Raw genomic sequence first — 6483 nt, forward strand, 5'->3', positions numbered from 1 at the left:
AAATTAAGAAAAAAAAATCACCAAACCTTTTAACAATTAGAACAACACAACTATTATTTTTCTTTGAGTGCAACAAAAACAGAAACATTCAGCCAACAATATCTTTGAAAACCACTCAATGTAAGAAAAATAGTAAGAGTCCAGTAGCACCTTTAAGACTAACCAACTTTATCGTAGCATAAGCTTTCGAGAGCCACAGCACTCTTCGTCAGATGCATCTGACAAAGAGAGATGTGGCTCTCGAAAGCTTAAGCTACAGTAAAGTTGGTTAGTCTTAAAGGTGCTACTGGACTCTTTACTGTTTTGCTACTACAGACTAACGCGGCTAACTCCTCTGGATCTATGACTCAATGTAAGCAAGTTCAATTTGTAGGATCCCACCAAGTGCTAAAATCCTTTGCCAGAATCCTTCCAGTTATGAAGCAACTGGAACTCAGGCTTCTGTCCTGTTCCCAGGGAATTGTAGCCCTGCAAGAATAATATGATTCCAATAATAATACCAACTAATTCTAACACATACACCACTTTTAGTTACTGTTCACGTATAACATGTTTCTGTTTTATTTTTGATTTGATTTGATTTATAATCAGAGCGGATGACAACGTAATAAATATATATAATAAAAACATACAATAAAAATACTAATCATCATATAAATGCTATATAAAACATATTAGAGGCACACACAATGCACCCCACATCTCACATCTCAGATCTCTTCAGGGTCCACAGGGCAGGGTGGTCAAGAGCTAAATACTACACGGCCGGGATACATACCCTTGCTCACTGGCCGGGATTACCTTTTTCAAGGTGATAAGAGCACATCAGATGTTATCAAGCGCCCCAGAAACCCACCCCTCAAATGACCCCACCCTTACTGGGCTAAACCAATCAGTTCATGGGAGTTACATGTGCAAGATAATATTTTTTAACAATATGTTCATTTTAAAAGATATGTTGGTAAGTTACTATTTAGAGTTACTATTTAGAGTTATGCATGGCCTCACTCCCAGTCCCTGACATTTTGTGACTGGCTGCGTCCCCTGTGGTTGCTGCCTCCTACAGGAACAGAAGAGTCAGAGGGAGGAAGAAAGGAGCATTGTTAGACAGCGATATGATGTCACTTCTGGGGGAAACCTGGAACTAATGTCACACATTTCCAGGACAGCAGGATTTATAATAATACATTCAATTTATCCACCGCTCTTCAGGACAACTTAACACCCACTCAGAGCAGTTTACAAAGTGTGTTGTTATGGTCCTCACGACAATCACCCTGTGAGGTAGGTGGGGCTGAGAGAGCTCTGAGAGAGCTGTGACTGACCCAAGGTCACCCAGCTGGCTTCAAGCGGAGGAGGGGGGAATCTAGATTAGAGTCCTGCTGCTCTTAACCACTATACCAGACTCGCTGGTTGGACAAGTTAATGCTACACACAGAGTGGTTTACAAAGTGTGTTGTTATCCTCACGACAATCACACTGTGAGGTGGGTGGGGCTGAGAGAGCTGTGACCCAAGGTCACCCAGCTAGCTTCAAGCAGAGGAGTGGGGGATCAACCCTGGCTCTCCAGATTAGAGTCCTGCCGCTCTTAACCACTACACCAAACTGGCTCTTGGCACTTTAGAGACCAACAAGATTTTCAGGGTATAAGCTCTCAAGTGTCGGAAATTCCCTTCGTCAGGTATCAATTGGTACCACAGCACACATGGATCTCATGTTGACGACCCCGGTTACACAGCATCACATGACCCATTCTGGCCTACTAGTGTTAAAAAGGCTGAAGAAGGTATCTGAAGAAAGGAGCTCCGATCCATGAACCCCAAAGTGGGATACTTTGGCTTTGGTCTATTTCTGAAGCCCTTCTGCCTTGAGCTGCAAGGGTGTTTGTGTAAGCTCTGTGACACTACAGCAGAGCTCTGCCTTGCTCCCAAGACCTTGGCTGGAACTAAAACCGAGAGTATCATTAGAGTTGCCCAATGGCCAACATTTTACTGGTCCAGTAAGGAAAAGTGCATTGAGTCTGGTGTCCAGTACGAGTCTGCAATACCAGCGTGCCCCAAATTCTGCCATGCTCCACTTTTTACCTACCCAGTGCTGTTAGGCTTTGCCCAGAAAAAGTGAACCCCTCCCCAAAGGCCCCCCCCCCCAGGATCTGCTCTGGCTCAAGCCCCTTAGTCCTACTCATAGAGCCAATGTTCTAATCTCAAAAGTTGGCAGTTCTGCGTAGCTGGAGTTCAAGAACTGGCATTCCAAGTGCAACTTTGGATTTGGAAAAGCACCTCTGGGTAGGGACATTCCGGAGATTTGGGGGATGAAGAGCCAAGCTACACGTGACGCCTGACACAGGTTGGACACTTGTCAGCTTCCCTCAAGTTTTGATGGGAAATGTAGGCGTCCTGGTCTTGCAGCTGTAATGGAGAGCCAAGCTGTAAAACCAGGGTGCCTACATTTCCCATCAAAACTGGAGGGAAGCTGACAAGTGTCCAACCTGCATCAGGCGTCACTTGTAGCTTGGCTCAGAGACTGGAGAGAGCAAGGTTTGGGGAGGGGAGAGACCTCAGCTGGATATAATACCATACAGTCCAAGGCAGCCATTTTGTCCGGAAGAACTGAACTCTGTCTCCAGGAGTTCTCCATCCACCATATGGACGTGAGCAACCTTACTGTGGGAGGAGAAGAACGTGGCTCAGGGTTCACTCCCCACCTCCCACTTGGAAATCTATAACTGCATAGTTTTAAACCCCTGGCAGCTGGGAAGGGCAAGAAAACACTGCATACTTCTCTTTACAGGGTTTAAAGCAACTGTGAGATTACCAATCAGGAATTAAACTCCTCTTTCCTAACATCACAGTCTTGATACATAGTTCTCTCTTTCTCTCCCATTTTTAGAGCCAAAAACTACATCTGGAGTTCCATCGTTATATGTAGTGTCTATTTACTTACGAAATTATATCCCATCCTTCTTTCAAGGAGCTTAGGGTGGTGTGCATAGTTCCTTCATCTCTGTTTGATCCTGACAACACCCCTGTTGGGTAGGTTAGGCTAAAAGAAATTGGCTGACCCAAGGTCACCCCATAAGCTTCAAGACCTGGATCAGGGCCTCCCCTAGAGCAACACTCTAGTCAGTAAGCCACAGTGTGTCTCTGGTTGACCTCATGATGGCAGCCATTTTGTACCCACAAGGCCTAGTCTTCTCCAATTTGCACCTAGAGGTGCCCGCTCTGAGTTGGGAAATTCCTGGAGATTCGGGGGCAAAGCCTGGGGAAGGTGGAGTTTGGGGGAGCAGGGATGTGATATCTCAGAGTCCTAGAGTTGCCCTCATGATACCTGGAGATCTAGAATTATGACTGATCTCCAAGCGAAAGAAATCAATTCCCATGAAGAAAATGGCCCCTTTGGAGGCGGAATTCTATGGGACTATACACCACTTAGGGCCAAGCTACACGAGACGAATTACACATGTTGGACGCTTGTCAGCTTCCCTCAAGTTTTGATGGGAAATGTAGGTGTCCTGGTCTTGCAGCTTGGCTCTCTGCTGTCCAATGGACTTTTCAACTGTCATTTGTCCAACATTCCGCCAAGCGGCCTACATTTCCCATCAAAACTTGAAGGAAGCTGACAAGTGTCCAACCTGTGTCATTCGTCACTTGTAGTTTGGCCCTGAGGCTCCTTCCCTCCCCAAATCCCATCCTCTCCAGGTTCCACTCTCCAAATCTCCAGGAATTCTCCAACCCTAGAGTCCATCCCCTGACGCTGCCATTTTCTCCAAGGAAACTGATAATTGTCGTTTAGAGATCAGGTGTAATTCTGAGAGAGCGCTTAGGATTGCCAGCCTCCAGGTGGTGGCTGGAGATCTCCTGGAATTACAACTGATCTCCAGACCACAGAGATCAGTTCCCCTGGAGAAAATGGCTGCTTTGGCGGGTGGACTCTATGTCATTATGCCCCATTGAGGCCCCTCCCCTCCCCAAACTCCCCTCTTTCCAGGCTCCACCCCCAAAATCTCCAGGAATTTCACAACTTGAACCTGTCAACCCTAAGAGCGCTGGAGGTTGCCATCCCTATACTTGAGGCCCTTCCTTTTGCTGAGGCCCTTTTTTTGCCAGAGGACCTCCTCTCTTTGTTTTGCCTCTCTCTGCTTCCTGACAGCATTATCGGAGGTGCCAAAGACTGGATCTTGAGGGATTAATAAGTAGCCAGGATAGCTCGGCATAACCAACCCTAGGTACATCACACCGACCCGGAGGGTAATTAATCTCCTGGAAATTGCCTACTTCAATGACTGTTGCACACTTAGCTTCTCCAAACAGAGGCAGAGGATTGCGCCGTGCACATAATTTACCTCAGCCCCAAGGAATTTTATCAGGAACGCTCTGGTAATTGAGGCAAAAATGAAATCACGCCTCTATGGGTCACCAGCCAGAGATATGGGCTGTTTGAGGAAGATCCCGGCAAAGGAGGGCACTGGGGAGTTGGTCCTTGGGTGATCTTCCTGAGGGGGTGATCCCAAAAGATTCCAAGACGACGCACTTTAGAATAAAGTGTGTGCCAAGATCCTAGACTTGCTAGCCAACCAGAACAGTAACACCAAAATCCCCATAGGCTTGGTTTGCTTTACTAGCTAGCTGGCAAGGAGGCAGGTGCTTCCTCTTTGCTCGGTCATTTTTAAACGTTAGTTTTTATTAAGAGCTGTTAAAGTTTTGGTGACTAAGAGCCAAGCTACAAGTGATGCCTGACACAGGTTGGGCACTTGTCAGCTTCCCTCAAGTTTTGATGGGAAATGTAGGTGCCCTGGTCTTGCAGCTTGGCTCTCTATTTAATTGAAGTTTACAGAGCGGCAGTCTATGGGAGGGAGAACATGAGGTTGGAAGGGGAGTGCAGGCGTCGGGCTCTTTCCAGGACCCCCCTTCCCCTCTGCTGGGGGGCGGTGGTTTCTGTAAACTTCAATTAAATGGAGAGCCAAGCTGTAAGACCAGGACACCTAGATTTCCCATCGAAACTTGAGGGAAGCTGACAAGTGTCCAACCTGTGTCAGGTGTCACTTGTAGCTTGGCTCTAAGCTTTTATGCTGTGCCTTGAAACTGCTGGGCTGTGGTTCTCCTTCCCAGCCCTACGTTTGCCTATTCAGTGATAAGGACAAGACAGCTGTTAGCAGATCTGTTCTGCCAACAGCAACTCTTTCCTCTGATGTCATTTTCTTAAAACGCTGCTAGGGCCTGGTGGAAGCTCCACTGTTAGGGGGAATGAACCGCAAGATCCAACCCGTCGTTGTTAAATTTGCAGCACCGTAAAAGGTGACAACCAAATAATGGTCAGTTTATTCCACAAAAAAATACACTTTTGGCCCGTGGAGGACAGCATGAGCTTGGAGAACCCCTGAGCTCACCTGTTACAGGTAACCTGTCCCGCACTTCCTGTGGAAGAGGATTGCTCGCAAGCCAATCATTCATCAATTAAGACTCGTCTGCAACTGGCATTCCCTGGGCCAAAAACCTGACCCTCTTGATGATGCTGTATGCCCCTCTCCCATAAACACAGGTTTGTCAAGTCCAGACATTACTCTAACTAGAGGTCTCCTTGTGAGTTGGGGAAATAGATGCAGCAGGAGGGGATAACTATGGTTCTCCAGCAATGTACACCAGGATTGTTCCCTTAGAGAAACTCTTAAATAAACAGGCAGATGTTCTAAAGGAAGGGTTTCTTTGGGTGAAGCTACAAGTGACGAATGACACTTGAACGGCAAGTGTATTTCTCCCTGTTCACTTGCGCTCCACTCAATCTACTTGCCGTTCAAGTGTCATTCATCACTTGTAGCTTGGCCCTTTATTAATAAGGAATCAGAACATTGAAATTGAGGTGGGTTTTAGGTGGGCAGCTGTGGTGGTCTGCATTCAAACAGAAGAATTTGAGTCCAGTGTAGGATTTTCAGAGTGTAAGCTTTCGAGATTCAGATCGCCCCTCTTCGGACACTATATTTTGTTTGATAGCAGAGTTACGTAGAAGCATTTTCCCCAACATGCAGAAATTATTATCCAAGGCATGTTGAGTTGCCTATTCCATCAGGCCCTTCACCTCTGATTCCATTGTTAAAAAAAAAGTAGCTGATGAGGATAATAGACCAGCGGCTGGCAGAAATTCCACTCCTTCCTCGGGCCACATGAAAATGCTTCATACCCTGGCCTGATGACCTCATTCCAGGTAGTTATTTTTGGTGAGCTCCACCTGAACCAACCCAACAGCATCCCTCATCCATCGCTCCATCACCAGTTGGGTATTTTCTCTCCCCAAGCGCACAGTCCTCCTGCCCAGATATTTTTGTCAGTGGTCCCAAGACACCTTGACGCCTTCCTTAGACTTTGTTTTTGAGAGCTGTGTTTTTAAGACTGGGTGGATATGCAGGAAATCACATCTTGCTCTTGGAAGCGGGCAAATCTGACAACTGAATTCTCCATACTCAAAATGTGGACATTTTCTTAAAAGTAA

This window comes from Eublepharis macularius, chromosome 1, assembly GCF_028583425.1.
Source record: "Eublepharis macularius isolate TG4126 chromosome 1, MPM_Emac_v1.0, whole genome shotgun sequence".
Classification (NCBI taxonomy): Eukaryota; Metazoa; Chordata; class Lepidosauria; order Squamata; family Eublepharidae; genus Eublepharis; species Eublepharis macularius.